This window comes from Amborella trichopoda, chromosome 11 (assembly GCF_054954075.1).
Source record: "Amborella trichopoda isolate Santa Cruz 75 chromosome 11, AtrichopodaSantaCruz75HAP2 v2.0, whole genome shotgun sequence".
In the NCBI taxonomy this organism is placed as follows: domain Eukaryota; kingdom Viridiplantae; phylum Streptophyta; class Magnoliopsida; order Amborellales; family Amborellaceae; genus Amborella; species Amborella trichopoda.
In genome coordinates this window covers 1,715,880-1,726,822 of record NC_142346.1, presented here as the reverse complement: position 1 = coordinate 1,726,822, position 10,943 = coordinate 1,715,880, and the positions used below count along the sequence as shown (strand labels likewise).

The 10,943-nt window shown below is 33.5% G+C and overlaps 1 long non-coding RNA gene across 1 annotated transcript; it reads right to left on the bottom strand.

Moving 5' to 3' along the window:
* Positions 1-7,551: 7,551 nt before the first annotated feature.
* Positions 7,552-9,243, bottom strand: LOC148779668 (uncharacterized). Its single transcript, XR_016044966.1, has 3 exons — positions 8,176-9,243; positions 7,863-7,981; positions 7,552-7,779 (listed from the first exon to the last, which is right to left on the bottom strand). It is a non-coding gene; the product is annotated as an uncharacterized LOC148779668 (long non-coding RNA).
* Positions 9,244-10,943: the final 1,700 nt, after the last annotated feature.

The following is a 10,943-nucleotide window of genomic DNA, read 5'->3' as shown; positions in this document are numbered from 1 at the left end:
TATGGTCTTTGTCCTGCACTCTCGCTCTCTTTTTTCTTCATCCCACACGCCACACCCTTCTTCTCTCTATCTTCCTCACCCCAAATCTCTCTTCCTCAATGCAATGTTCTGCCTTTTTTTTTTCTTTTTTTCCTAATTCTTTCTTCGTTTGCAAGCTTGAAAAGTTAATCTTCCGTTGTTCTCCCTTGAAATTTTCTAAGGTTTTCACTATGAGGAGAAAAACTCATAAAAAATCAAAAAACAAGGACACACTGGTTCAATATGTGGTTTTGAATAGAGACCTCAATGACTCATAGCCTCTTGGTAGTGTAGTAACTCTAGGGCGTCACCTTCTAATCTTTGATATAGGGTTCTTTGGGATGCAAGTATTGGAAAGTGATGGATAAGTTTTGTCAACTCTCAATAAGCAAAGAATAGAGAAAATGGTAGTGCATTTTATTTATGTTTTGTGGGATAAATAAGTAGTATAAATTTGGAGATTTAACAAAATGAAATTTTTAGCTATTCATCATGCCCCAATTGATGTTTAAAACAAGCGTTAAATATTTTTTTTTAGGTAGTTTAGTGGTAGGAATCAAATTTGAGATGTAGTATTGCTTGACCTTAACTGCTAAACCAAGTATTAAATATGAAGTTGAGGATCTATTTTATAGAATGCTTGAGCTTCTTCAGTTGATTTAGTTGGAGATGGTTGGAATCTAGTGTTAGACATAGAGTAAATATTAGTATTTGATGTTTGTGTTGTGGAGATTATAAGACCGGCAATTTCCAGCTTTTTAAATGTCAAACAAGTGAAAATACCAGCTTTTTAAATGTCAAACAAGTGAAAATACCAACATTACTGTCTCTCGAACAAGATTCCCAATTTTCTAGCTAACAATTTTCACATGCCTCCCAAAATCCAAAATCCAAGAATGTTAGCAGAGATTTTTCTGGGGAAACTATAGAGAAAGTTATCAAATGCCACTATAAAATATATGTTACCCTACTCTCATCCGTTAGACCTAAGCACATAGCTAGGATGATTGAGTCACAATGTCACAAGTTAGTTCTTGAGCGTCAGATCTTAGTCTGACGACTCAAAGTATTTTATTTTTAGTTTTTATTTTATAAATCATCTTGCAACTAATTTTGGACATACAAAACAACTAACATGGGTGCATATAATAAAAATAATTAAGGATATTTCTTTTGATAGAAAATTATCAAAACATCCTTGGAATTTTTTGGGCATTTTGATAATTGATTTTCATGAGATTTTTTTTTTTTTTTTTTTCTAGGTGTGCCCCAACAAGATGATGGGACACTCCAATTTCACTCAAAAATATTTTATAAAAAAATTAGAAAAACAATCAGTATTTAGTGAGACATTGTGATGTAAGCAATCTTAGTAGCCCTCCATTCAAATCGACAAATAAGGTTACATATAATTTATATGTGGGTGGGGTCACATAAAAAGCTTTTCCATAGTAAAATTTCGTTATAAGGGCTATCATGGCTAGGTCAACTCAACTCTAGTTGAGATCTATAACCTAACTCTAGACCAGGAAGGTCAGGTTTGGGTGCAGCCAAGACCTATACGGTTCATGTCCAAGTCCGGGATGGGTTGACCCCACCCGTGTACATAAGTATATACATGCATTTTCTACAATACATGTTCATGATGACGGTAGGAATGAATAATAAAGGCAATTTTCATGTGCACCCCCAACCCCACAGCCCCCGAGGTCCGGGTCCGGGTCCAACCAACCCGGATAGTGTTCTTATTGAAATAATATTTAATATGTAATACTTTAACTATATATTTTTAGTTATAATATTTAAAGGGAAAATTTTATATAGAGCCGATGCTCTAAACAATCAAATTAGAGGCTACCTCAAAAATTTCACTGAAAGAGGTTCTATTGATGCCCAAATATCCTTAAATTGATCATCTCAACATCAAGATGCATGGACATGAGAAAAACTGGATTTCAAGTTCTGGAAATAGTATATTTTGTAACGCATTTTTTTACTGTCAATTTACAAGATTTTCAAGATTTCATAGATCTATCGATCTATAATATTTTTGAAGCTTTAAACTTTATAAGTAAATATGAAAATATATTTCCAATATTGAAACCACATTTCTCGGCACTACTTGAAGGTAGGCTCTAATTAAATTGTTTAGAGCCTAGGCTCTATACAAACCGCACCCATATTTAAATAAGGGAAAAGTTTACATAAGGCTTCAACCTTCAAATGTAGAATTACAGATGCACCTCAAAAATCTATCGGAAAGGTTGTTTTAATGTTGAAAGACCCTCTATTTGATCATCTCGACATCAAGATGTATGAATATAAAAAAATAAAGTTTTTGAGTCTCAAAAATAGTGCATCTTGCAACACATTATCTAGGCCGTCCATTTTCAAGATTTTTATATGTTTATAGATCTCTTTGATTTTAACTATTTTTGGAGTTAAAATTTTCTAATTAGATATAAAAATAGATTTTAAGATAATCGTAATAAATTTTTACTACAAAATTAGATGTTATGATAAAATTTGGAGGTGCGCCTTAATTGGATTGTTTAAGGTTGCAATGTTATAAAAACCGCACCCTTTAAATAAGGGTGCAGTTTGTATAGAGCCTAGCCTCCAAACAATCAAAATAGAGCCTACCTTGAAATAGTGTCGAGAAATATAGTTTCAATATTAAAATATTTGTGATAGCCTTAAAATAGATTTCCATCTTTATTTATAAAGTTTAAAGCTTCAAAAATAGTGTAAATCAACATATCTAATGAAACTTGAAAATCTTGAAAATTTACGGTCCAAAAATGCGTTACAAAATACACTATTTCCAAAACTTGAAATCCAGTTTTTTCTCATGTCCATGCATCTTGATGTCGAGGTGATCAATTTGAGGATATTTGGGCATCAAAACAATCTTTTCTGGTGAAAGTTTTGAGGTAGGCTCTTATTTGATTGTTTAGAGCCTCGGCTCTATATAAACTTTTCCCTTTAAATAATGCATGTATATAGGAAAAAGCTTGGGTGAGCCCACTAGCTCACAAGAAAAAGTGAGCCCAACGGTCCAGATTGAATCTGGGATCTGACGATTACGGATGTTCGATAGTGTTTGAATTTTAATTTTTTTCTACAAATCCAAATCACTTGAAATTTTAAGTATGTGTTCTTGTCATCGTGTGTTCTACATATAATTAGGCCGTTGGGCTAACAGTAATATCTTCCTATATATATATATATATATATATATATATATATATATATATATATATATATATATATATATATATATATATATATATATATATATATATATATATATATATATATATATATATATATATATATATATATAGCATAATTTAAATATAATTTTTTTTTTTTTTAGATCGAGTCCGGGTCTGAGTCCCATAATTTTGTCAGGTCCGGGTCTGGGGTTGGGTGTACACAGACCCGACCCATTGCCACACCTACCTTCAATGTTATTCCTTTTAGAACGGCCTAATTATTGCTATACTAACACTATGACAATAATAACAACTCATTTTTTAACCGGGGGGGTTTGTATAGGCTTCTTCCCTACATAAAAAGAATAAGGCACATCTCTAAAATTTGTTTAAAGATGTAGTTTTGGTATCGAAAACCTTATGATAAATTGAAAATCTTTTTATATCCTTAATTATAAAATTTAAAATTTCAAAAATGATACAGATCAAGCAAATACATAAACATTTGAAAATCTTGAAAATAGACGGTTCAAATATTTTGCAACAAGATGCATTATTTTTATTATTTAAATTTTTTTTTTTCTTCATGTGCACACCTCTTGAGGTTGAAATGATCAATTGGGGAGTTCTCCAACATCAAAACACACTTCTAGAGACTTTTGAGGTGCATTGTACTTCAGTAGTATAATTTCCAATTGTTGATTACTTAAGCGAGTCAGCTCGGACTCACCCAAGTAACTCCAGCCAGCGAGTCCACGTATCTTCCCAATTTGGGTGCCGAACTCGGGGATTTTTAAAATATATATATATATATAAAAGAAATTTTTTGTAATAGGTTTTCTTATGTTTCCTAATTCCTACCATTTTGGCAACTATTGGAAAGTGATTTGGCTATAAATACTTATGTTTATATTTTCCTTTTTCTTTAGATTTTTTCTAAAATACCCCTATCACAATTTCACAAATTAATTTCTTCAAAATCTATTTTTTTTACTATTTTGTAACTTAGAAGTGTTTTATTTAATTTTACTTTAAACAGATTTTTCCTAATTTTTTGAATTTTTTATTGTTTATTTTTTTTTACTATTTTTAGCTTGGCCAGAACTCGGGCTCACTACTCGGTCCAAGTCGTTCATTCCAACCATGGTAATGCAGCCTTATATATATATATGGTTTTTCCTCTGTTAATAGCACGTGGGGAAGGAATTTTGCTGCGACGAAGATAACTCTTTTAAGTTTCTAAGCGCTTCGGCACAAAGGATTTTTTAACATTCCTTGTCCATAGGGCTGAGGGTTCAAGCCAGACCAGCCTAGGTCCGAGCCCTACCCAAACCAATATAAGTTAGACTAGGGTCGGTCAGGACCATGCCCAGGGCAGCCCAGAATTCATGATAACGAAGCCCAACCTTGGTCCTACCCAAAAAACTTGCATCGGCCCCACTAAATATGGAAGAATATTACTTAATGGATGCGGTTTTTATAACGTTGCAACCTTAAACAATCCAATTAAGACGCACCTCCAAATTTTATCATAACATGTAATTTTGGCGTAAAACATTTTTAGGATTATCTAAAAATTTATTTTCATATCTACTTATAAAATTTTAAACTCCAAAAATATTTAAAATCAAGTAGATCTATAAACATATGAAAATTTGCAAAATGGGCGGTCCAAATAATGTGTGGCAAGATGCACTATTTTTGGAACTCAAAATCTTTTTTTTTTTTTTTCATATTTATACATATCGACGTCAAGATGATTAATTAGAGGGTTTTTAAAATTAAAATAATCTTTTCCAATGCAATTTTTAGGTGCATCTTTAATTTTACAGTTTAAGGTTACAACCTTATATAAACTTTTTCCTTAATACATGTAAAGTATATTTCAAAATATTCAGCCCGTGTTAGGATTTAAGAACCCTTCTAGATGCGGAAACATGCATCCCAAAAGTTGGATCACATTAAGATCGTATACTTATCCAGTTAGAAACAAAATAAGAGAGAGCATGAGCTATAATACGAAAAATAAAACATGAAACACACACGCCACAAGAACACAAAGATTTACGTGGTTCACCCCAAGAGGGCACAAAGAACACAAAGATTTATATGGCTCACCCCAAGAGGGCTACATCTACAGGCATGGCAAACTGAAATCCATTATACCAATGAAAGTTACATCATAGATTTTAGGACATAGAATTATCACTTTAACCCTCAACAAAACCCAGTCAAGCAAACCCTTTTAGACCCGCTCTCCTGATCGGCATGACTTGTTGATCCTTATCTCTATTCCACAGCTAAACTATTGTCCAGGAATAAACACATATCTATTCCATAGTTAAACCGTTGTCCAGGAAAAGACCCTTGAAAGCAACCGAGACTCTCTCACTAAAAAGAAAAACCATCCAAAATCTTTATGGGAACTGATTCTCTATAAAAAAAACTAGCCTCTCAATTTACAGGAGGTACATTCGTCTATGGTGTTTCCCTCCATGGGAAGCTCTATTATCTCCATGGTAGCCTCTCAATCTACAGGAAGTACATCCATCCATGGTATTTCAATCCATAAGAAGCTCTATTCTATTCGTGGTAGCCTCTCAATCTACACGAGGCACATCCATCCGTGGTGTCGTGGTGTTTCCTCCATAGGAAACTCTATTCTCTCTAACTATTCTCTCTAAGGGCAAGCCTCTGATGCAGAAGAGGGCCTGCTTCTCTCTTCTAAGGAAACCACATTTTCCAGTAACCCAAATAGGATACGCATAGTCTTTTATCTTTCATCCTATATATATAAAGTTAGGAGTCCACATTAAATAGGAAACTTCCTATTATATCTCAAGAGCCAACAGATATATATTAGAGACCTAATCTTTTTGGATTTGTATTTTTTTCGGGAAACTTATCAATATCAATCTTAATTTCAATCTGACACAATATGGGATTTTTTTATGTGGGTGATTTTGGATATCACCACATCCAACAGTTGGGTCCAAGCCAATGCAAACCCAGCCCCTACCTTAAGATATTTTGGGCCTACCAAGTTAAACCCACAGCCTTTACAATGTGGCCCAAATGCTTGACCTGGAAGCCCATGGGCCTGAAACTTCGAACGTGGACTCATTTGCATTTATTGAAAATTTGAAACCATTATCTCGTACGCACGCGCACTCACCCAACCACACCCATACCCAGGCCCACGCACACACGCACTCAAGTATGGCTCTGCCTGTGAGCTATTGCTTAAGATGGGTCCTAAACTTTGCAATTCTTCATTAAATTCCTCCTCAAATTTACTGCATTAACAAAAGACAAGATCCAATAAAATAAAAGGTAAGAGAAGAGAAAGGTATACATATTCAATGACTTCGTCCAATGGAATACAGTCTACAGTTCTCCAATGCTACATCCACATACTGTTACCTCTTATCAATGGTCGAAGATTCAATGTAGTATGTCATGCAGGGCCTTTGCCCAAACACAATAAGGGAAATTTATGAAAATGCATTTAAGAGATGAACTATTTAACATTTTTCCTATTTGTTTTATCTTAATTTCAAATCAAAATACACGTAATCATGAGCTGGAATAGCTGAAAATGGGTGAAATGTTAAATAGTTGATTAGTTATATTTTTATAAATTTACCATACATTTAATCTCCAGCCATCGTTAGTTTGGAAGGGACGGTGGATGAGGCATTAAGTACCATATACCATAGTCCATTGGGTTATCATTAGCTCTGCGAATGACAGGCTCTCAGCCGATGACTTTTGAGGCCAGGAATTTACTCTTTGATCTCCTGAGCTTAGATTTTCCAATACCGAATGAGCTTTCATTGCCATCCTCAGATATATATGGTAATGGCAACAACCATTGGAATGATGAGGCATATAGGAGACATATCAATTTCGGGTTTCCATCTTCTGCATTGAGACCATCAAATGTAAGACCATGGTGATGCAGCAAGAAATAAAGTAAAATAAAATAGAAAACATGTTTCACAATCGTATAGCCATCTTCGTGAAAACAAGCATCAGTAGGATTTGTTGGTCAAAAGATACAGACAGATCCTGAACATTAAGGAATAGTAAACCTTCAAATATGTTGGTCTTGTATTTCTTTATTTGCTCCTAATCAAGGAAGCAAAGAAACATGCAAACTCTTCTTTTGTTTCAAAAAAAAAAAGTTTCAAACTCTGCTGAGATCGATTTCCATTTTATATATAACTTATTTAGATCAGCACATGACACGAATTCATGTCAAATACACAAAATATACAAACAATATGTCCAGAACTACGAATATGAAACTGACCTTCAATTGGAAAGTCACACTAATGAGAAGTGAGAACAATAGTAACTGCGTGATGGCTTTCAAACTTTTCATTATACATGGAAAATATTATCAAAGCAGGTACCCATGATTATCTACTAACTCAAAAGTTAGATAATGTAGAAGGCTGTTTATGAATTTGATCATGCTGCAGCAGAGCACAGCAGATTACGATATGGCTGCTCCAAATGTGTTCAACATGCGAACCCCCTGTCGATGTCAAATAAATAACAGGCATTTAAGTGAAGCACTGCAAGACCCAAGACTAAGAAAATCATTGAGCACAAAACTACCTGATGAGCTTGCCATGCCCCACAAAGTTGGCAGTTGACATGAAAATTAATTGATATTCAAAATGATTTAGTTACCACGCAGCAGGTCAAGTCCTCATGGCAAGGATCAGATGCAGCAACTGCTGTGTGCAAAGCAGAGACTGTCAGGTTGCAGGGTATGAGCGATACAAACTGGTGCTCCCATCTTTCATAAGATCATAAATATTCCCCCCAAAAAAGAAAGAGCAAAAAAAACAGAAGACGAAGGAAACAAATGCTACATGGTTCATAGAAGTGCATGATAAGCCATTGAGAAAATAGGAGAACACTGAACCTGCAGCTTTTCTACAGAAATTGTATCTGGCTTTTTGGCTAACGCATCCTGAGCTCTGTCCATGAAATGATCCTAGAAATCACCTTGCATAAGAACAGAGTATGTTAAACAGCATAGTCAAAAACTGACAAGCATGTCACATAAAATCAGCGAAGCCAGAACACTAAACTCCATTGTTTAGAATTTGGATGGGGTTTCTCTTAGCCAGCTAACTCATACTGTACAAATGCAGACCCCACTTTAAACCATCTTAAAAATGGATTTTTAATCTCAAATTCTAGGGATTCATGATCTAGGTTAAGATGATCATGAACATCAAATATAAAGTAAAATTTTTTATATTTAAAATTTGATTTTTTTTTAAAAAAAAATTCTATACCGTATGGCACACAGAGTCAACTTTTCCAGCAAAGATCTCCTGAATTATCACCAGCAATTGCAAACAGAAATAAAATTAGCAGAACCATCTAACTTCTTCTCCAATGGTCAAGTTGCTTTTTCATAAAAGCACAAGACATGCAAGCAGCAACTGTTTTCATCAACAACTTTTGAACAGTACAAAAGCATTCTTACCTTCACAAAAAACAGATGCATTTTTTCTGTAAGCTACTCCCAAGTATTGAAAACCCCAAACTGATTCAAGGAAAATATGAACCTGGCAAAAGAACCTTAATCCTTGAATAGACAGTGGTCCTAGTCTGAATTGGTGTTTCAACTGAGCCACCAGAGTCTGGTAATCATGTAATTTGGAAAGATCCAAACAAAAAGGGTTTTACCTCCAAATTCAAACAAAATCAATGAACAAAAAATATAGGTGTTCTAAACAAAAAAAAAAAAAAGAGATAAAAAATTAGAAAGACAGGTAATTGGTAATTTTTAATGATACAACTTACAAAAAAAAGAAGTTTCACTTTTGCATTTTATGTTTTCAAATTTCTCATCAGGATCCAGGGAAATGTTTTTCTATTTATAATTTGCATTGGAAGCAATGTTTGCGAATAACAATATCACACTTCAGCACCTTATAAAGGCCTTCCAAGGCCCAACTTACTCTACTACAGGAAAACCAGTATTTGCTCAAAATGTATCAGCATACAAAATTAACAAGCCATCAATTCTTTTAGATTTGTTTGCAAAGTGAATCAGAGATGATGCAAAAATTTACACACAAAATATCCTTTTTATGTTCTTAGGAGAAATTTGCATAAGATGTTAACCTTAAACTATAAAAGTATGGGGCACCTCAAAACCACCAGAAAAGGTTGCTCCACTGGAAGAAACCTCCAAATGTACCTATGCATCTCAACATCAAGATGTACGGATATGACAAAAAGGGAGGGGGGGGCATCTTGTAATTGTAACACATATCAGTCGTCATTTTCAAGAGTTTCTAGAGTTTATAGATATGTTTGATCTACACTATTTTTAGAGCTTTAAATTTCATATTTAATGGTAAAAATAGATTTCTATGCCATAGCAAGAGTTTTCGGCATAAAATTACATCTTTTGGCAGGGTTTGGAGGTATTTCTTGCTTTGATTGTTTAAGATTAACGCCTTGTACAAGCCACAACCATATTTGTATGGGCCTAAACAACCAAATTAGGTGGTATAGTTGCATCCATATAAGGAAATAAATATTACTTAAAACTAATTCCCACTAAAAGAATTAGTTTCAACTAATCTTATTCACTTTGTGAACAAATCTAAAAGAATTAATGGCTTGTTAATTTTGTATGCTGATACATTTTGAGCAAACACTGGTTTTCCTGTAGTAGAAGTAAGTTGGTCCTTGGAAGGCCTTTATAAGGTGCTGAAGTGTGATATTGTTATTCACAAACATTGCTTCGAATGCAAATTATAAATAGAAAAACATTGCTCCGGACCTTGATGAGAAATTTGAAAACATAAAATGCAAAAGTGAAACTTCTTTTTTTTTGTAAGTTGTATCATTAAAAATTACCAATTACCTTTCTTTCTAATTTTTTATCTCTTTTTTTTTTTTTTTTTTAGAACACCTATATTTTTTGTTCACTGATTTTGTTTGAATTTGTTGGTAAAACCCTTTTTATTTGGATCTTTCCAAATTAAGCCCATACTCATAGCATCCAAGCCCATAACATCCAACACCAATCATAGCCGTCTTCGTGAAGGTCACCTTCAAGCCCATAATCACTTCACAACAAGTCAAAAAACTACCAATATTATTAACTTGAAAACTGTAAGAAAGAAATCATAAACTAATCCTTTTAAGAAAGAAATCATAAACTAATTCTTTTAGTGTCAGAAAACTTTGTGATAGCCTAAAAAATTGTTTTTGCTACTAATTGTGAAATTTTAAAGCTTTAAAAATAGTGCAAATTGAGTAAATCTATAAAACGTGTGGTTCGTAAAAGGCTGGGCCCTAAACCATCAAAGTAATGTGTACCATCAAATAGTACTGAAATATGTTGTTTTAGCATCGAAAATCTTATTGATGACTTGAAAATTTATTTTCATCTCTAATTATAAAATTTAGCTATTCAAATATAGTGTAGATCGAGTAGATTTATGAACACTTGAATAACTTGAAAATTCACGATCTAGATAATACATTACAAGATGCATTATTTCCAATACTTGAAATCTATTTTTTCTCATATCCATAAATCTTGAGGTTGAGATGATCGAATTGAAGGTTTTTCTTAATCAGAACAACCTCTTCTTGTGAATTTTTCAATGCATGCTTTAATTTGACTATTTAGGGCCTCACCCTTATATAAACTTTTTC